The sequence below is a fragment of the Pithys albifrons genome, chromosome 3, assembly GCF_047495875.1.
Source record: "Pithys albifrons albifrons isolate INPA30051 chromosome 3, PitAlb_v1, whole genome shotgun sequence".
NCBI lineage: Eukaryota > Metazoa > Chordata > Aves > Passeriformes > Thamnophilidae > Pithys > Pithys albifrons.
The window spans coordinates 95303293-95325368 of NC_092460.1; the positions used below are offsets into that span (position 1 = coordinate 95303293).

General features: G+C 46.2%; 1 protein-coding gene across 8 annotated transcripts in view; it reads left to right on the plus strand.

Annotated features, from left to right (window-relative positions):
• FRMD4A (FERM domain containing 4A) overlaps positions 1 to 22076 on the plus strand; it is a 371927-nt gene that overhangs the window by 215806 nt on the left and 134045 nt on the right. The window contains exon 1 of one of the 8 annotated variants that reach the window (XM_071552784.1): positions 9608 to 9689. The exons of the other annotated variants lie outside the window; for them this stretch is intronic. The gene's annotated coding sequence lies outside the window, so the exon portion shown is untranslated. Of the gene's footprint in view, positions 1 to 9607; positions 9690 to 22076 lie in introns of those variants that run through there. 8 annotated transcript variants of the gene reach the window in all.

Below are 22076 nucleotides of genomic sequence, written 5' to 3' on the forward strand. Positions count from 1 at the left end.
AATATTAGTCAGTTTGTTGTATAGTTTAATTGCTGTGTGTCATATCTAACCAGAGGCATACGCTGCCATAGATAATCTGAATATAATTTCTCACCATTTTTTTTAATTAAACAAGCCTAAGGAAGCATTGCTAAAAGTATTACTTTAGCAAGAGTTATGTATTATGTCTAAATCTATATTCACCTCTCAGGGTTTAATGAATTACACTTCACAGTCCTCCTAGGATAGAGGGAAGTTTCTTATGATCAAAGTCAGGTTATAGGTGAAGGTAGAGGCATAATATAAGCCAGAATGGCACTGAGAAGTAGGTGGGAGAGAACAGACCCAACCAAAATCATGTCCTTCCCCATCCTAAAAACAGGCACTTAGTTTTCCATAGCTGAAGGACTGCAATGACTCTTCAGAGCTGCAGAAACTACCATTTTAATAGCCAGAAGTACTGGGTTTGTTGGTAATTGATAAGTTCAGTGGATCTGATCAGTCTTTAGAGACAAAATATCTCCTGTTTCCCACTTCCAGCAGTCAAGGTGGTCATAGGGAAAAGGTGCTACGGTGCAAGTCCCACATCTTATCTGTAAGTCCTAGCTCTGAGATAGTGTCAGCCAGCTTAGAGCTGTTCTCAAAGTGGGGATTAGATGTATAATGATGACTTTTCAGGAATCAGCATGCTCCTTCCCTGTAAAAATGGAGCGGGGGATGACAAGTTCAGCAAGGGGAGCATTTCTGAGGCCACAGCTACTAGGTAAACACAGGGACTCTCTGTTTTGAGACCTTGCCCAGGATGTATGAATTTGAGCTTCTCATCTCCTATTTTTGGGAGAAATATCAATGCCACTTATCCTACAGCCTCACATGTGCCTGCAAGTCCTATTATAGTCATTAGATAAGAGATATAAAGAGTTCTCCAAGAGGCATCAATACTCAAAACACTCCTGGCATAAATAGCAGCCAGCAAAAACTGCTAAGTCCCATCTCTGAGCTTCTTCCAGGCTCTCCTGCTCTTCTCAGGGCTGGTCTCTAGCAGCTCTGGGTCTGTGTGGCCCATCCAAACAGAGTGAGACTTTACAAAGACATAGATCGGAGCAAACTGTGCTCAGAAACCAGGCCACCACCACGTACAGAGGGGAAATGAACAACCTTAATGGAGGGAACTAATCAAACACTTCGGCCTCCTTTGCTGAGGGTTAATAGTCTTGTGGTGACCACCCTGGACAGGGTATCAGGAGAACTGGGGTTTATTCCTGTTTTGCTTCAGTAATGAAAAGGAAATTGTGTTCAGACGAATGATAGAAGCCTGTGTTCCTAGAGACATCCGATAGGCAGCAATTAGACTCAAGTTAAACAATAAATCAAGTAACACTGAGCCTTTGGCTCTAGCAGAGCACCATTATGACTAGTGCTATGTTTATTTAGAAGATTATGAGCCTATTTTAAATGTTTTCATATTAAATGTAATTTGGTTGTTTGTTATTGACTGGGTCTAAATGCAAACATTATTGGTCAGATAAATATTTTCTGACTTACAAGATCTGCTCATTGCACTTTATGACATGAGGGCTTACTTGCCCAAGATTTATTTTCTGTTTGCTTCCTCTCTTTGCGAGGATTGCCTCATAAAGATTAAAAAAAGCCAAAGTGAACCAAAGTGTAAAGTAGAAATCGTCGATTAAACTGTCAGAAATGGAGCAGCCTTTGTTAATCACCGATTCATTAGCTGGAGCAAGAACAGGGGTCTCAAGCCAGCACAAAGGCTTTGGTGTCACAAGGCCTGTGATTTATTCCCAGGTCTGTCTCTTTCTCTCTCTCTTTGTCTCTCCCTCTCTTTCCAATTTGGTACAGGATCTTACCCAGGTAAATTGATCTCTCTATGACTCCATTTTCCCATCTGTTCAACTTAGGTAATGATCTTGCCTCACAGAGACAGTGAAAACTTTCAATAAGAAGAAAAGGTTACCTTAAAAACCACACCTGCATCTGAAATTAGGCTACCCCCTACTAACACCTATAAGAGCTCTGGATTGAACAGCTATTTCCCACTATAGCCAGAAGGTTTCCTGAATCTTTTGGTTGGCAAGCAATGGAGTAGAGAAAAGCAATTTAAGAAATGAAAAAAATTATGATCAAAAAGTAACAGAAATCGGAATGCAAGTTTACAGCATGCTTTTTGTTTTTTTCAATTGCTAAAATTGTCGTTTTGCTGTGTCACTTTAATTTCTCCTGAGTCCTACTTTTACTTTTGCAGTGATGTATTGAAAAATTGTCTAGCTGGTTTTTGATTTTTGTTACATTTATTTGGCAAAAACTGTTAATAATTATTTTGATGCCATCTTGAAATGTTCTCAGGATTTTCCACATAATGTAAAATAGAAATCCTTTCCAACTGCTGTAAGTTGTGCAATCCTCAGTAGAAGGCAGTGTAAAACTACAAAAATAGTCTTCAAATCTGAAGTCCTGTAAAGTACAAAGGTTATTTCAGTACAAAAAGCCAAGCAAATGAAATTAGTTTGCTTTATTCTTCTGTACAATAGAAAATACTTCATTATGTAGGTCAATGCAAGAGGAACATGTAGATTTTGCCTAACAGGAGGCACATTTCTGGGCTTGGCTCTCTCAGCTGACTCATTCGATGTCCTTTGCAACTACCTGTACTGCATTTTGGCATCCAAGAAGACTTCTGGTTGACTTTTAGACTGCAACATCTGAGGAAGGTGCAGGGAGAATAATCTTGTCTGTTTTCAGCCTTGTCTTCAGGTTTTTGCCATTTATTCATTGGCCACTTACTCAGCAGTTCCCTTGCATGGATGAGGTTGTTCACTTGCCTTTAGACAAACAAGATTTCCTCTTCTTATTTGCAATTTACTTCTGCCTCTACTGTGGCCACGTTGGCAGTCTGCGAATATTTCTCCAGGTCTCCCCCAGCCAAACAGTGCCCTTTGCCAGCAGCATGAACATTTTCTGGAGCTCCTGTTCCTCTCCTGGAAAAAAGCCTCCCCATCTCCCAGCACCACCCATCCCCCTTTTTATGGATGGAAGGGACCATGTCTGCTCCTTCCTGAATTGTTCTACTTTCAGGCCATTTCAAGTGAAAACAGCAATATTCTGGGAACAGGAAGAAGTTCCTGAGGCAGAGCTTGCTTAGCTCTGAAAAAAAGGACAGCGGGGTCCCGTGTGTCCCCTCTGCCCCATGGGAGGATAGAGAGGATTTGTGAGGACTTGACCTTCAGCAGAGAGGGGAACCCCTCATGCCTCCTTGTTCCTCCTGCAAGGACAAGGATGGCTCACAGCATGTTCCATCGGCAAGATGTCCTTCTTGCTTTTCCCTTGCTCCCAGACCCAGGTAGGTGCAAAGGAGAGGGGAACTGCAAGAATGGCCCCTTTCATCATCATCATCACTCCACTGAGTCATGGGTCATCCCAGGAGGGCTGGTGGCACACCCGGCTCATCTTTAGTCCCTTATGGACACGTCAGCTGTTCGCTTTGTTTGGCCTCTTGGATGCTGGGATTACCCAGAGCTAACTGGGACAGAGGCGACTTACACGTGACTCCTGTCCCTTTCCACATCAGCCCCAGGCTGGAGCTGGAGGCAGCAGGCAGGATTTGCCAGCCCAGGGTCATAGCACCAACCAGCTGGAGTTGGCTTGTCCCCACCATCCGTTTCAGCTGCCTCATGAAGTCTGAGCTTCACTTCCCTGCATAATAATCCTGCCAGCATGCACTTTCTTTGCCTAATGAAGGGAGGATTTATTGCACCAGCTCTTTGGGAACATCGAGGTCTGCTTACTTCCCTCTTCAGCTCTCTGAGATCCTTTAACTAGAGACTGTGTGAAAATTAATCAGATGCCCTGGAGGCTTATTTTGCACAAAGCTAAAGTCCTGCTTCTGCCTTTCCCCCCTCCTTTTGTGTCCCAATTACTTAAGGGATTGTCCTGGGAATTAATGAAAGCATGACATGGGAATAACACCCACAGTTCATCTTAGAAGGGAAATGTTTCTGTGGAAGACTTTACTAGAAACATCTCGTGGTTCCCTTGGCAAACTTGGAGATCTTCCCAGTCGGAAGTACACTGTGCCATGGCAGTTGGTGTTGTATGTTCTCTATCTCCTAAATGGTTTGCAGGTCCAGACTCAGTAATTGCATTTTACTTTTTTGACTGAGATCCCTGTGGTTTCCACCTGGTTCCAAAACCCTTAACATGAATTGTCACAAGGTCACAACTCATCACAACCTGGTACAGAGGGAAGATGGAGTGATGGGGACAGACTTGGTAGTGGCACATGTAACCTTCCATCTCTCTTTTGCTGGCCCTGCTCCATGGAAGAGGGGGAGGGCAGCCTGAGGGCTTGGGTGATCAGTTGGGTCATGTCAGTGCCTTCTCTACTTCCCAACATTGAGGCATGTTCAGTGAGTGGAGGATACAGATTGCCTCAGATGAAAAGAGGTGATGCCATTGCTGCTTCTTTAGCCAACCAACATCAGAGCTCAAGACCAGTAAGACTACATTAAACCATGAATTTTGGGGAAACCACGTGAATCAACCAATAGGATAACCTGATACTTCCATTTTCTAAGGCTGGCTGACCCTTCTCATGGTTAGAATAAGTCAGCTGCATTGATTTACAGCCTAACAGCTTATATTATATCCAGAAATGGATTTCAGCTCCCAAGCTACTTAGGTCCATGTTGCTTTTTAATTTTTGAGGCTTTTTAATCTTTTACTGCCACTCAAATATTATGAGTTAAGAGATGGGCAACTAATGAGAGATAGGCCATTGAACACTTCCCACAGGGAGGCAGGCAGTTAGATAACTTCAGCAAATCCTAAATATTCTTTGGAAGCATTTTCCTCACCTTCCATGTGTTTCAGATGTACCATATGGGGGGAAATGGCATTAACTTTTGTAGAGCACTGCACCTCTTATGGATGCAAATTGTGGAGTAAGTGTGAATATTACTTTATGACACAACATCTCCTTCAACCCACTAGTGCTAATTAATGCTGTTCTGGGATAGACAATATTCATTAAGCTTTTCTGAAAATACTAGAAATGTTCATGTAACAACTCACACATTTTGATGGCACCCACAGTCCTATCACCACATTCCCTGTAAAGTATTTTCGTTCTTTAATCTTTGCTAATGCGAGTGGAAATGAATTGTCAACAGTAATTCTCCAGCACGAAGCCATGGTGTTTCTTCCTTGCCTCGTCATCAGGAACCAAGACAAAAGAATTTGCATGTTGTTATATTGGTGCAGAGGCATGTGGTTGCTGGAAGCTTCGCTTTGTGTATGTTAAAGGTAAATATTTGGGTTATTGTTCTCTTTCTGGGACTTGCCATGATAGGAGCCAGCTTGGAAAAAGCACAGCCATTCCCTGCTTCTAATCATTGCAATGACAGCAGCTTTGCTGCCTCCAAACTAGATGTTTGCTACCAGGGCATATTGTTTAGGTAGTGCCTGCTCCAGAGACTTTGTGAGATTAAGGAAGTTCCTTGAAGAAAAGGGCCTTTCCTGCTGCTGAATTACAAAAGGGAAATTTAGAGAAGAGGTGAATCACTCTTTTTTTCCCCCAAATGGATACTGTTTAGGAAATCTGAATACTGTGTGTATGTCTGGGAGAGGAAGAAGAGGAGAGCAAACCCCTGGTGGTAGAAGGCATTGGCTTCACTGCAGTGTAGCCATCCTTTTGTGGGCTTTAACTGAGCTGCTGGCAGCCTTGACAGCTGTTTTTCTGGGCCAGCAGCAAGCCCTGCATGCACTGCAATGCTTTATTAGGCTTCAGTATCCTACTTGGGTTAGTGGTTCCAAGCTTGGTTGCCTTATAGCTACCAGCATCTAGGCAGCCATCTGAAGCTGTTCCAAGTATGAACACACCGGACTGCCTGTCCAGAGGTGTGCACCCACCTGACAGGGTGGTGCTCCCCAGTTTATTAGCTTGCTTTCCCACACATCACACAGCCCTGAGTGCCCTTCTGCAATGATACGTGTTTGCCTTTCTGTAAAATGGGGATGGCAGCTCTGCCCACCATGATGGGAACACTGCAGGGCTCAGTTAACTGTGGCTGGAGAGCTCTGCAAGTGATGCCACGATGCTGCAGATAACAGCAGATCTTCAACTAGAAGGCTCTTTAACATCCTCTGATGACCCAGCTCATGGATTTACCTGAAATAAGCAAGGCTGGAAGGAAGATAAGGAATAGATCCCAAAAGCACAATGTTCCCCTTGGAGGCTTTTCTCACTCTTCCACCCCAAATAGGTTTTCTTGCTGTTGAGATCTGCTGCCACTCTGAGAGCTTCTGTTTCCTCTCTATTTACAGAGCGCGAGTAGTTTGAAAATGTTGATCTACTCCTTCCACAGATTCTCTCTTCCTACTGCACTTGCAGCTCAAGTTATCACTCTGCTACCAGGGAGTAAACCCAGATCTGAACAGCTTTTCCAGGAAGTGTGCAAGGAACAAATAAGAGATGGAGCAAATTCCTTTTTGAGTTTGGGGGCTAAACAAGTCTTTCAGGTTGAGTATTCATAATCAGCTCTTGGCAGGGACAAAACTCTACTGTCTTTCCACAATATAAGAAACAGTTTCCATTTCTAAGTTCTTTGATAGTTCTATCAGGTACCTAGAGGACTCAGACCAGTGATTTATTTTTATTACAAATGTTGCACCATGAATTAGAGGATAAAGGAAATGTAGCAGGAACATCTGTCACCATTGAAGGAAATGTTAAGCTTTTGTACCAAATCATAGTGAACTTCCTTTTGGGGAAGTGCTGTTCACATGATCTTGGATGGGTAGGAAAGGTCATCTCCTTACAACGGATCTGAGGAGGATGGAGCTTGAGGTATAAGGGTCCAGCTTCTCTTTCTGCATGGTGGGTCTCAAAGGTTGCAGAGGTGCTGAGCACTTGCACCTGGGGGAACTAAGAAGCTCCCTACCCATTTCTGCCCCAGACAGTTTCCGTGACATGACACCTGTCAGTCAATTGGTGACTCAGGCCCTTCCCTGTGACATAAAGCAACTGATGCTCCAAGGACATTGGAGGACACTATTAGGATCACACAGTGATGGGATGCTCTTTGGGTACACCTGATAGACAATTCCATCATAACATGGGGTATGAGAAAAGATGCTTTCTTGCTGTCTCCAAACTATTCCAAAACCCATGCCTGTTTTGTGCCAAAGGAAGAGACTAAACTGTTATAGGGAGCCTGTAATTTCAGGCTAAATATAATGAAAATCCACACACTTGCTCTGAAAGCTGAACATTGCAATTCTGGGCAGAGTAAGCCTTGCTTTCCATTTTTTGCTGCTTTGCACGAAACAAATTACTTTCCAATTAGAGGCTTCCAATCTCTATTGCTGCTTATTTAACCCACCAGGCGACTTCTTTTGTCACCAGCTGAATAATGCTGCACCACACCCTGGGTCTGCTCTGGATTTGGAGGCAGATCCTGCCAGGAGAGTTACCTGGAAGGGCAACATGGGCCATACAGCAAAGGGTGGAGAAATTGTCTTGAGGTTTTGCTAGTTGAAGGATCATCCTACCCCAAAGGCAAAGTCCATTGCCTTCCCATACTCCTAGACAAGCACAAGCAGGCACCTGCATGGTGAGTGCGCCTTTGAAGCAGCTTCACCTCCTGTTCTAGTGAAAGGCAACTTGGGAAGGTGATTTTTTCATAGCTAGTTCTAATCAGGTCTGAACCACTGCTGAGGTTCAGGCTTTCATGCTCCTCTTCACCACTGCAGGCAGAACCCGCTTGAGAGGTATTGTGGCCTCTGTTGAAGAAAAGAGCAAAACAGTATTTAGGAGGCAACTTCAAATTTTAGCATTCTATGAAAATTAAGTGTTTAAAATTCCAGGAGGTTTTGAAGTGTGCGTTGTGGTGGTTTGCCCCTTAGGGCTACTTCAGTGGCTGGATCTAGATGTGGATTAAGTGCCTCCAGAAAACCCCAATCTTCACCCTTGCAACATGGCCATGGTCCCCCTGCATTTCCTGCAACAGAGATGGATACTTTTATTGCCTCTTGCTCCTATGTCCTGGCCTCAGAATTGCCTCCAGAGCAGAGCTGGGCCACCTCAGCTGCTTGATCTTAACCCTCAGCAGCCAGAGGCCAGAACTGCCTCCATATTTATCCCCTTAAACAAAGCCATCCCCTTGAGTCGAGTGAACTGGACGGGTGAACCTGTCTGTGGCTGCATATGCAGTTCTGATTTAATGTCTGTGCCCTTAAAGACAGGAGAGGGAACTGCACTCATGCCCCAAGATTTGACTATTGTACCCAGAAGCACTTTGCAACCCACCGGTCCTCCAAGTCCATTGCAGAGGAGAGGACAGAAAGTCTCATGGCATCTCCATTCTGGCATGGTCATGACTATCAGTCTGACAGCAGATCAAACCCAGAAACACTCTCGGCTAAAATGAAACATCCAGCTCATTCACCACCACATCAGGAGAGTGACTTTGTCAACTTCTTGAGGGGCAAAGAGGGAAATTTCCTATATCCTCTGTAAGCCCCAGCTCCATCCTCACCATGAGCATCCTCATGGTGGCATGAATGCCAGCTGAAAATGAATGAAGCAAAGGGCTCCCCTCCCAAAGAAGACTTGTTCCCAGCCAGCCTGTGCCAAAGTGTGGCACAGCAGCAGCCTCAGGGTTTTACCTGATGGGAATAACCCCAGTCCCAGATAGAAAATGTTGTTGGGGATCCAAAGCAGCAGCAAGAAGTCAGAGTTCCAACCACAGGCGTCATGGCATGGGTGCTTCATGCTGTGCTTGTTTAAATCAAAAAATCAACACTCGTTAGAGGCCCACACATATTGTCCATTTGACTGATCTAATTCACTCTTGCATGAGGGCTACTCTAATGCAGTCTGTACAGATGTTCTGTTGCCAGGCAGCATACACTGCTGCCAGGTACACTTTTAGACCATCACAAGCAGCACCCTTCACCCAGCCAGGAGTGGAGGGAAAAATAACTGGGAGAAGGGAGGCTGCCCCAGTCCCCAGGGCTGCACCCTGGCAGCAGCTGCTCTTCCTCCAGTCTCATGTGTGCCCGGGCCCCTCGCTGCCCTCCTCTTCCTCCAGCCAGGGCTGCATGAGCTCTCGGAGCATCCCTGCTGTTCTCGCCCTCTCCGTTATCATCTCAAGGTGTGCACGCGTGGGCAGGAGGCATGAACACCACCACCCCGCACCCTTCCTTCCTCCGTTCTTTCATCCCTTCATCCCTTCATCCTCCTCCCAGGGCGAGGGGAGCCCAGATGCTGGCAGGCCCGAGCCGGGTTCATCTGTTTCACATGACCCAGCGCCAACTGCTGCTCGCTGCCCTCCCTCCCTCCTTCCTCCTCCTTCCTCCCCCTCCTCCTCCTCCTCCCTCCCCGGCTCCAGCCTCGCAGCCTCGCAGCGCGGCACTGGCCGCGCAGGAGCCGGGCGCCGGGGGCCGGCAGGCGGGGAAAGGGAAGAAGAAGAGGGAAAGGAGGGTTCCGGCATCCCGGCAGGGAGAATGGGACGGCCGTAGGAGCGGCGAGGAGCGGAGGGAAGGGCCGCGCATCCCGCGCACCCCGCGGCGGAGAGGCGGGCGATGGATGCGGGGCGGTAGAGCCGCGGCCTGGAGACGCGGTGCAGCGGGGATGCGCTCGCCCCGGGCTCGGAGCTGAGGGGCCACCGGAGCCGCCGAAGGAGCGGGAGAAGGTAACGGGGTCTTTGTCTGTGGAGGGGGAGGCGAGGCGGGCCGGGGCTCCCCTTCCAGCCCCGGCCCCCGGGGAAAGCCCAGCTGCAGTGTGCGGGCTGCTCCACGCCCCCTCTCTCCATTTACCTCAAACGGAGAGAAATGTGGGCAGCAGATGCTTTCCCTATCCTTAAAAAAGAAAAGGAAAAAAAATACAAAACCCCCCGACCTCAAATCCCTGAATTCGGTGGGCGAGAAGCGGAGCCGAGCGCGGCGGCGAAGGAAGGAGAGGGTGTGCGGGGGGAGAAAAGCCGGTGCTGTGATTCCTTCCCCCCTTCCCAAGCAATCTGGCTGCCTGTCCCCATTGACTGCCAAGATGGACTGCTCCTTCCCTTCCCAAATGGCTGCAGCAAGTTTAATGCAGAGCTGGGGGCTTCGCGAAGGGGAAAGCCCCCGGCTTGTTGTTTCTTTCCCCTGTGCACCTTTTTCTGAATGAGGAATAGAAAAGTTGCTCCAGAACCAGGGCTAGGAAAGAAAAATTAATAGCTCTGCTTCCAAACTGTGCTCGTATGGGTGTATATCTGCATGCCTTGCAGACAAGCTCCTCGTAAGGAGGGTTCGTTGGCCGCATTGTTACCCTCTGGCTGCTGAGGAGGGCAGGAGAAAAGTTGTTTCAAACGTCTATATAAAATTTCCAGGAGAGACAATTGTTTCTAATAATAGCCCTGGCAGCCGTTTAGCAATACAACACACACAGATGCGTGAGCGAGCTAGCAAATCTCCTCTCCCAGGCAATCCAGGTCGCAGGGAAAGCTGAACTCCTAGCTTATTGATTTGGTTTGGGATTTTAACAAAAACCACAGCACCACTCGCCCTTTCCACCGGGAAGGGGGTGTGGTGCCTCTGCCTGCGCGTTGTAGTTCATGGGCATGGCTGTACCCAGTGTCTTGAGTATTGGAGAGGCTGAATCCTGGCTCTGCCCAGCACCCACTAAATATTGGGGTATCTTGGACTCAGTTCCCTCTAGATTGGCCCCGGGGGTCTGATGGGCATCTCCCACCTGTGCATGGAGGGGACTGTTACCGGTATGGGTGCCTGTGCCATTTTCCCTGCCTAGAATTTCCTGGCAGGCATCAGAGAGATCCCGATGGAGCTAAAACCCTTCAGACCAATCCCTTTCTCCTTGGGGTGATGGCAGAGGGCCCACAGGAGGGCTGCTGCCTGCACTGCTGCCTGCACACTCACTTGGTCCTGTGATGCTGACCCTGGCTGGGTGAAATGGTGCACTGGCTCAACTTGGTGGCTCAGAGCTGCTTGGCTTGACCTTCCTGGAAGAAGTTACAGGTATCCTGTCCTCTTCCAAATATTAACATTTTGAAGGTGGTTTTAAGTATTGGTCAGGCAGGTACATGCCACTGCAGGACAGCAAGTTGCTCATGGGGCAGTTTCTGCAGCCCAGCTGTGCTGCTGAGCATGAGGAGCTGTGGCAGAAGCTGTGAGGAGCCAAGGATATATTGCGTCTTGGTGTGAGGGGATAGTTCAAAGGGTCTTCAGCTCAGCACCACCTCGTGCTGCTGCTAAGGTCAACTATGTCCCTCAGAGGACCCAAGAGGCTGAAAGAGTTGGCATTGATCATGCATCATGCTATAAGTGGCTCCATCCAAATCAGTTCCCACAGAAGGGAGAAGTGCACCAGTAGGGCATAGCATGTGGATTTAAGCACGTGTAAAATAAACATTTTATTCTTAGGTGAATTTTTGTTTTAAATGCCCAGGCTAGAAATATGGGATCTCTGCCATTATTTGAGCATAGCTCTGCTAGTGAGCCACTCTCAAACCTTTTAGGAAAGCTCTTGGTGGATTGTGGGGGGTCTGGTTGCTGCACATCTGAAATGGTTATTGCATTAAAGATTCAACTTGATCTTTTGTGATACCTGTGGTAATGGCATTGGGTCACTCAGGACCATGCAGCAATGCAGCATCACTTGGCAGAGACCATCTTCTGTAAAGATCCTGTCAAATTGTTTAGCCAGGTCAAGAGTTTCAGTTAGTTCACTGTGTGTTGTTAGTAGGGACATAAGACTGGAAAATACTTTCCAAAATCATTGAGTTTAGTCCCACATATCACAGGAAATTAGTCGTACATATCCCCTTTGTTTCTACTGTTACTGTGTGAATAATAGCAGATTTGAATGCAGGTTTGAATGAGGCAAAATAAAACCGCACTCATGGGTGAGGGAAAAATTCAGGGCGAATTGGAAAGGGTCTGGGGAGTGACTGAACTCTCAAAGCTGCTATCTGGTAGGGCTGTGAAGAAGAAGGAGAGATCATGCATTGTGAGAGAGGTTACACGTGGAGAAGGTATTAAGGAGTGTATTGATCCAACATCATCAAATTTGGGGTCAGGGTTTGTGGTGTCCCCTGAAGTTGCACAAAGGCACTGTATGACCCCCTTGCTGTGAGCTGGATGGTTCGGACAAGCAAAAGCCTTTGTCAGGCCTGGGACAACACTCACACTCAGCTCTGAGAAGCCTTGGTTGACTATCTTTGAAAGCGCTTTGGGTTTGGGACAATAAGCATTCCTGGTCCTCTGAGCTGCACCCAAAATCTCCATCTAGATGGGCACAAATGCCCCATCTCTTGAGAAGCTGGGGGGATACAGTGCTGGAGGGTCAGCCATACGAGCAGGTAACAGTGGCTCCCAGGGGTCCTTATGGGTCGTCACAGGGTGGAGTGTGCTTGGGTGCACATTGGGCTTCCAAGGTCATGTGTCAAGCCAATCTCCAGTCATCCTTGCTGGTTTGCTCCTTCCAGCAGCTGAAGGAGTGAATTGCCCTGCAGCCCCAGTGCAAGCAGAGCACAGCAGCCCAGCAGGCAGCAAGGTCTGACAAGGTTAAGCTGTGACAGAATTGCTTGCAAGTCTCCTCCAGCTTCAAATCCCAGTTTGTCCCAGCCTCTCTCAGGTTCCCTAAGCCAGCAGTGCATTGCCCAGCATAGCCCCAGGGACTGCTGCAAGTAACAATATCCCTTGATATTTCTCCTTCTTCCCAGACTTTTAACAACTTAATCCCTAGCCCTCTTGTAAATCTCAATATGTGCCATGTCCTAGAAAGCCACAAACAATTTTCTGTGGGTACACAGTGAGTTGGAGCCCCTGTCTTCTGCTCTGTAGTTGAACCTTGTCAAGGACCAAAAATGTCTTTGACTGCTTTTCTCTCTGATCTGACACTGCGAAGGGGCCCCAGACAGATACTTGATCAGTTCTGAGCTTCTGGGAGCACTTTCATGTTGATGAATCGCAAACACTCGAGTTTTGATCCTGCCTCCTCTGCTCCAAGTCACCTTTGCACTCCACCTACTCACAAGTCCATGTCAGCCTGAAGGTTTACTCCTTGCCTGCCTTTGGCTCTAGTAGGCTGCCTGCCAAAATAAGTAGATGACCCTGGACGTACCTTCCTTTCCCAGTGCATCCCTACTTTATGGCTTTGTTGTATTTCTCTGAGGCGTCATGGGTGATGCCAGATACCCTGTGTGCATCTCTGGGAGGTAAGGTGGGACTTCAGACCTTGCCCAGCCTTAAAGAGCAGAGGAGATAGAGAAGCTGGGACCATCTGATTTCCAACGCCATCAACAATGTTCTTGCTTACAACCCACTTTGCTCCTTTCCTAACAGTTACACAATCCTTTTACTCTTGCCCTGAGCTTCTGTGTGACTTTTGCATGTGGTGCTGAACAGTTAATATTATTATCTCCATCCTCAGATGATCTGTGAAAAGATCACTAGTAGGTAGCTAAATGCTCTCTTCACCTTCTGCCTGCACTGGTTGAATGTGGTCTGACCTAGTATAGTAATCTTTAGGAAAAATCCTTGAGGGCAGAAAAAATGTAGGCAAGTTGACCTATATTTACTTAAATTCACTGTTACAAGATCCACTGAAAATCTCCTAGAAAGCTGCAAACCAAAAAGAGGTTGATACTCCCTTTTGCCTACAGAAATCCTTTGTATGTACACTTCCACATGTAACACATAACATTTTGACAATGGCTGTTGGGCTTGCCAACCCACTAGGCTCAGGCTCCATGTTTAGATTATTTATTTATTTTTCTTCTTAGAAGTTCCCACATCTCCCAACCAAAATAAACTCACCCTTGTTTGGGTTTTCTGACCATGTGGGACTGAACGTGGCTGCAGCTGTACCACACAAGCTGCAAGTGCTGCTGGCATCCCGTCCATCCCAGCTGGAATATTTCACACCAGGAAGTGCTTTGCAGATAGCGGAGCAGCCACAGGCTGACCCTGGGTTTATGCAGGACAAGCTGGGAGTGGAAAGCTGCCCCATCAAATAAGCAGCTTGGAAAGATAGTACAAAATCAGAAGCTGAAACGTGGCACCTGTCCTACAGAAAGGAGTGTAAATGGAGCTCTTTCTACCTTTAAACATAGCTTTGTCCCTGCTGTGTATGGGCAGTGTCTCTCCTGTCTGTCCCCAGCCAGGGTTTTGTGAAGACGCCCATCATCTCAACACCTGGCTGCCACGTGTGTGCTTTGCACGACCAGACTCAATTCCTGGTGAGATGGGGTACTCAAGGTGACACAGGGGTGATTTCGTGGATGTGTAATCAAATACTGTGCTTCCTTTGTGCACACATACCACAGTGTGGAAGCATAGCGGAAAACAAATTTGGAAGTTCTGCAATTCTGAACTGGAAAGACCAAAAGACTGCACAAAAAAGTTCTGTCTGAAGTGGTCTAGGCTCCATGGGATGCTCTGCATCCCTGTTGGGGATGGTTAGACAGCCATTGAAGATATTACCTGGGTTTGTGCTGCAGGAGGTGGTGGGAATCAGTGTGAAAGGGACTTGTTCCTCACCAAAGTCTGTGAGAACGGGAGGGAAGCACCAAGTCTGCCTTTGTGTTGCACCATGGAAAGTGCTTTCTGAAATGCTCTGGGGAGTGCTGATGGCAATTCTGAGTGAAACCTGCAAATCCAAAGGTGCTGGGCTGTGTCCTCACTTCATCAGTCCGCTCTTGCAGGCCTGTCTGTGTACATGGCAGGAGGCTCCTTCCAAATGGGTATTGAATCCTGGGAACTTGAGCTCAAGGGTATGAGATCCAGCCACTGAGTTTGCAGACATTGCATCAGACTGTTCTGTCTTCGCTTCACATCCTTAACTCTTCTGCATCAATTCTGCATGGTACTAAAGAGCTGCTGTGTTTATTTCCAGAAAGGAACATCCTTCCCTGGCTCCTAAAAGGCAGAGGTGCGTAGTAAAAAGACAGGCTTATGTTGAGGCATTTATTCCAGGTCCCTCCTGTGCAGAGGTTACAGACCGTCCATATTTATTATGTTGTGAGATGTCCCAGTCTTGCTGCACCATTAGCTGAAGTATTCTCACTACAGGTGATGCAAAATCCTGACGTTACTGAGGAGATGGATGGGGGTATAAAAGCACAGTGTCCTTAAAGTAGTTTTCCCTGCTTGAGCCCAGAGTGGGGTTAATCTGAGCTCTAGTCCTCACCAGACACACAAGTGTTCAGCATCAGGAGCTGTCAGGACAGGAGAAGACTGGTAGGACCCCTTCATGCCCCTCACCCATCTAGGTGTACAGGCAAAGCCCATGGGAGATGTCCCAGTCCTGCAGCCCCAGCTCAGCACTGGATACACTCATCAAACCAGGCTTTTGCAAGCAGGGTTGATTTCTGAAAACATCTGCATCTCTGAGGATGAGTCAGCTGCTTGTCATTGAATGTGCTCTGCATCTCACCCCATCCTTCCTGTGAAAGCCAACTGGGGGGTTATGCCCACCCTGCACCGACCTTGTCAGCTGCTACTGCTCAGGCAGAACTGCTGGCAGCTGCCCAGCCTGGGCACCAGCCACAGCCCTGCCTCTCAACATCAAATGTATGTCAAACCCACTGATTAGCAGTGGCTGGAAACAACCCCGTGACATATTTTTCCACTGGAAGCATATCAGTTTTTAGAGTGTTATTCAAAACAAGGAAAAAAAACCCAACACAACACTTCTGTGTCCAGATTAGCATTTTGCTTTCCCCCCACACACACCTGGAATGGCTTTTGAGTGTGTGTTTTATTTTGTGTTGTATATAACACTGCTCAGTGCTACCTATTGACCTGCTCCGTTACAATACCTGAGCGATGCACTGCCCAGTGCCTTGGCTGCATTGATCAGGTCCATCAGTGCTCACACCTCCCAATGCCTAGTGATAGAGCAGCTGCAAAACACTCAATGAGCACTAAAAGGACACTTTAAGCCATAAATCTTAATTTGTTCTTCAAAAATATTTCACACATACTATCTCTTCCACTGCCTTGGGTCACTTTGGTCATCTTTTTATGAACCTACATTGATTTTTTTTTCTCCAGCAAATCACACTAGTTTCAGTAGCAAATAAATTGTCCTGTTTTCTTCTATAACTAAACCAAACCTCCTGTGAATGTGTTCCCAGAAGACTTGGATGCTCTCATGTAATTACACCCTGTCTGCATGCACAAACAAGTGATATCTAGAAAGTTTGCTGAAAATATGCCATATTTGAAGTGTGAAACTGTACAAAAAATTAAATTTTTATGTGTGTTTACAAGGAATTTAGAAAGTCAGATGTAGGAGATATTAACAGACATTCTAACATCTTTGGGAATAATAATAATAATAATCTATTTCTATGTACTTTATTGACACATGGTCATTATCATATGATGACTCACAGTGCTTACTGTACAGTATAGTAGGGCATGAACCAGAAGGTGACCAGAAGTTCCCACAGAGCTGATGTGACTTATAAAAGGTTGCAAAGTTCCACAGTGATAAAAGATTTCCCTGGCAGATCATTTAGATCCCTTTACCTTAGACCATGCTTTGTGCTTTGTGCATAGCAAACAGGGTAAATACAGAGTTCATCCAGGGGAAGTGAGACCCTCCCAGGACACAGAGTTTTCTTGAAGCACTGCTATGCTCAAAAGTTGATGAAGCACCTGTCCCACTGCTTGTCCTTGTGCAAACGCCAGAGTTCCTTTATCCTCTTTCGCTCTGAGCATCCCATTTTAGCTCTGCTGTTGATATTTATTTCTTTCGGGTACGTTAGGGACTGGCAACCCCAGTGATGGATCACAGCTTCTCTATGTAATGTGCAAAAGCAGGATGGAACTGCAGAAGTTGCCTTAGAGGGATTATTACCTGTAAAATAAGTTCATCCTAGGGGAAATAAAAAACTTCACAAAATAAAGCTGTTTGCAGTTTGACTGAGCCGAGTTATATCAGAAGAAGCTTATGTATAGGGCAAGTTATTTTGGGTGTTAACTGGGAAGTTGGCAGCAAGGAAGATTGTCTACCTGTCATCTTATTAGAACAGGCATGAGGGGGACTATTTTTTGCAATGGCTTTTTTGGTGATAGTGGCTGTAATTCCATCTTTAGGCATTCCATTGGCATGTGGATGAATAGCATAGTATGAATGAATAATCTCAAGGTCTGTAAGGTAGGATGATGCCATGGGCTGCCCTTGCCACTCGCCTTCCACTTCCCATAGGATGCAACCCTTTTGCTGTAATGGTTTCATATGGATCCATTGGTTTCACCACACCTAAAGATTCCCCTTAGTGCTCAATGTGAACAGCTTATCATCTGCTCCATAAGGAGCAATGGACTGGGCAGGACTGTGGCTCTCCTCTTTCACCAGGACTTGCCCTCAACTCCAGACAGGAGCTGATCCACCAGGTTTATGAGGCTGTGCAGGGAAGTCCATCAAGAGAGGATGGAAACACCATTCCTTGACTCATTTAAAACTCATCTGTATGAAAGCACTGACAGCAGGGAAGAGCCCAGAGCTGGTGGGAGGAGGAGCAGCTGGGCAGCCTCATTGGCATGATTATTTATTTCTTGTTTATTCCACACACAGCCCTGGGTGCAGCCAGCTTGCTGCACGTGCAGAAAGGCTGTAGGAGCAACACAGGCTTCCCAGGCAGAAGTGGAGGAACTAGCTGTAGGATCCCAGTTTGAAGCAAGATTTTTTATGGCTCTTACATATTCTTCTCAATCTAAAAAAGCTGGCCCACAGCAGGTGTTCATGTTGAATCACCTTAACAACTAACCATCTGAGTCAAGGTTTATCAAGACACACTTCTCCTGAGTGTAGAAGAGTTTGCAAATCTGTAAGGTTTAAGGCATCTATGGCCAGTGAATCCCCTAGACTAAAAATAATAAATAATACTGAAAACTGTGTTATCTCTCTGTGTTCAGACTCAGCTCCAGAGCTCAGAGGATGCTCTGACTAACCATATCAAAGTTCCTACACTCTGCACTCCTGCCTTGAAAATAGTGGGGATAATTCTTGGAAGCTGGTATATTTTTAAACCAGAAAATGGTCTATTTTCTGGTCAAGAAAGGGAATGGAAAGAGTTACAAGGATGAAAGAGTCAAACATAGTGAAAAGGCTGCATTGAGAATGTACTCCTCCTCCTGCCTCAACATCAGAAGGCAGGGAGGGTGTGAGATGTTCTGCTTCCCTTTGTATTTGAAAAGATTTAGATCTGTATTATTTTCAAGAAAGAAAACAATACGTGACCTAAACCATTCTAGTGAGGAAGCTGGTCTGTCCAGGAAAGGACTTTCTTATCTCAGGATATAACTGAAATCAGGCCTCCGAGGCCATCCGCGCTCAGAGCGGTGATTTAGGCGTCTGCCGGGTAATACCCTGCTTGGTTTAAAATGCGGTGTCGGAATTAGATTTAATTCTAACTACGTGGCTCAAGCACCAAGTGTTTTGAGGTTAAGACGTGGCATTCCCAGCTTTAAAGTTCGCCTGAGAGTTATTGCTTGATGTTGTAAATGGACTTAAGGACCATAGGAGACGGTTTTTCATTTCAGCCCTGATACAGTAAGCCACTTAAACACTTGCTTATGTCACACTGAAATAAAAGGGATTTATGGGCACAGCTATGTACTTTGCTGAATCAGAGCATTTTTGCTGAGCGCTGTTTAGAGGAAGCATGAGAAATAACCTGTGCAGATGTCCCAGGGTGATGCCAGAGCCTAAGCAAGGCTGGAAAGCATTGCACAGAGGAAGTGAGGAGCTCCTTGGGCAGGCCAGGAATTCTTTTGTCAGCTCTCAAGACAAAACAGGGAAGTCACCAGGTCACTTAGCCTGTAGCTTGCCTTAATTTTTATCCCATTGCTCCCTGTTGGCATCCACACAATGGCTGGGTCGAACTGTTTATGGTGTGCTTCCGCCAGGGTGACACCGCAGCTGACACCATCCCACCTCCTTTCTCGAGGAGGCCTCTTGCTTTCTAATTACTGAAGCTGTTTTTTCCTCTTCTGGCTAATGAATGTTTGAAAAAATGATCACATCCCTTGATGCAACCCCTCTCAAACACATCCCTGTTCAGATGCCCCATGCGATGGGTGACATCAAGCTCCTCCAAGGATGGCAGCAATCCCTTCCTGCAGGATAGGTGAGGTTTTTAAGAGCTGTATCTGTAACCATGGTTTCAGCAATTTCATCTCTGTTCCCTAATCCATTGGTAAGGACATTAATTTTTCAAGGAGTGGGATAAAGAGGCTTGTAGAGAAAGCCAAAGGCCTCGCACGCAATACATTCCTCTGGTCCTGTCAAACGTGGGAGATGCTGCATCACTGTCAGCATATGTTTTCTGGTCTTCAGTCCAGCTATGGAATGTGTATGTATTTCACAGAGCTTCAAAGCACTTCCCTAACAGGGAAACCCATGCTGCATTGGAAGATGAAGTCTGGTTATACATCAGCCATCAGCTACTTCTCTTAGCATTGACATTTTCCAAGTCTACAACATCTTTCCTTCTCAGCTGCAAAGCTCCATTTGCCACCGAGTTGTCTTGAAAGGTAATGCAAAAAAGGATGCTCCTGTTTCTTTGAATATGGAGCATCTTCATTCTCTTACAGAAGGACTGCTAGAAGGTGGGAGATGCATGAGAATATGAGTGAGATACCCCTCCCAGGGTAAAAAAACAACTTACTTACAGCTAACCTCTCCTGCTACAGAGCACCAAATAGCCTTTCCCATGAAAAATAATAGCATGAACAAATTTTGAATTCAGAAGTGTTGTACAATTGTTTTCTACATATTGTCAGAAACATTGATACTTCTTTATACCCCATTCCTGGAAGTGTTCAAGGCCAGGTTGGATGGGGCTTTGAGCAACCTGAGCTAGTGGGTGTCATCCCTGCCTTTGGCAGGGGAGTTGGAACTAGATGACATTTAAGGTCCTTTCCAATCCAAACCATTCTGTGAGTCTCTCATTCTGTAGTGGCTTATTTCAGAAAACTCAGCCCATTTTCTGTACTATGTCACTGACCTTGACAAACAGGACCAAGCTATATAGCCTTCTTGCTTCCTATGTCAGGAACTTGGGACAAATTAAAATCATTTTTCTCCCTCTTGAAAAATTAATAGCAGCCCAAACTTTCTACCATTGGTTTAGGAAAGACTCATGGAAATAAATGGTAGAAATGAGGACAGTATTCAGAAACAGTTTCTTCTGACTGTCTCCCAGTCTCAGAGGTCTGACCCACTGAGGGTCAGGTGGAAACTAGCCTGCCTGAATATGGCCCATTTTGGTGAAGAGGAAGCATAGAGGAAGTGACTGTGTGAGGGCTTTGGACCTGGACCACAGGAATTGTTCAAAAAACAAGTAGATGTGGCACTTCACAATATGGTTTAGTGGCCACAGTAGTGTTCAGTCGAAGATTGGACTTAATGATCTTGGAGGTCTTTTCCCATCTTAATGGTTCTATGACTACAAGCCCCATGATCACAGCCCAGCTAGTGCTGCTGCTCCCCACATCAAGGGTCAGCCTTCTGACTCAACTCTTTCTTTGCACACCATCCCACAGCCATCCTCACCCCAGTCAGCGTCCATCAGTATTATTTATGAGGTGCTGATGCAGACAGCAACTGGGCAGGATGCTCTGCCAACACATGGCATGAAAAAGAAAGATAGTCCGTTCCTCCAGGGTCTTGAAGTGTGAGTGTAGGACAGGAGATGGCAGATGGATGCAGGCACGTGAAGAGGCAATGCTGGTCAGTGCAACAGGCAGACGCTGGTCAGAATGGCCCCAATTCAGCAAAGTGGAGTGCTGCCACATGCACAAAGCTGTGCAGACATCAAAAACACACTGCTTTTCCTCCCCCCCCCTCTCTCTGCAAGCTTAGGAGTTGCCAGGATGATGAGGCAGTAAGAAGTGGTCAAGTGGGAGCAGGGTGTTTAATCTAATAGTTTACTGTAATCAGTGGGCTGTCATCTCTCCCTATCGCCTTTCAGCAGGTCTGTCCAAACAGTGGGCAGAGTGACACAGATTTTTGTGGATTCACCACAGTAATTACCTCCCATACATGCAGCAAGCATTTAGGAAAGGTTCTGCCTGCAATTACAATTTCTGATTTGAGTCAAGGAAGAACACAACATATTCCTCTTTATTCCTGCAGTCAAAGGCTAATGAAACGTGCCACAGATATTTATAGAACTGCCACTGTAAATAGCATTTGCATTTGGTGCCTTTGAGTTATTTAGTGTGACAGCACTTTCACCAGGAGGGGTTTTTTCATTTTGAAAGAGAAAGGTTCCCTTCAGAGCTGTTTCCTCCCATCACCTTTGCCGTTTGTGTTGGATGGAGTTCTGTGGGCAGTTGTGATAATTTAGTGACGAAGTGACGGATGCGTGGGGATTAGCTGAGCATGGTGAAGGTTTTGGGCTATGTTACAGACAGTTTATAGGATTCTCCAAGACAATGTTTGAGTTACAGTGAAGATGAATAGAGAGGAGAGCAGTCGCCAGAGAAGTTCATGGCACAAAGCAAAACAACTGCCAGCCTGCCTTCCCTAGGAAACCCATTGTGTAAATATTTGGGTAGAAGCCTCCAAAGGAGATTTAAAGTCTTCTGATAAAGGTAACTAAAACGTCCTTTCCTTGAGAAAAACAACTACAATTCAGAAGATCCCATGAGTAACCACATGACAGATTTCCTTTCTGTAGCATCTCTATACTAGAGTGAACAAACATGTACGTCAAGACTTACTGTCACTGATGGATCTCAAATGTTTCGTGAAGGAAGTCAGAATCACTTTTCCCATCCTCAAGGTGCAGAAGCCAATGAGGAGAAAAACAATGGATGCCCTGTGTATGGTCAGTTGTCCTGCACACTAATCCAGCACCTGAGCTGCACAAGCACATTGCTTCAGGTCTTCACATATCTTACAAGCAGTATCCGTGATTGGGTATTGAAGATATATTATCCATAGTCTTTACACATTCGTGTATATAAATGACAGAGCTTTTTGAAAGCACTTATGCTCCATTCTTCAAGCACTCTGGGGTCATGCTGCATGTGCAGGCACTAAAAGAAGTGGCAGATTTTCA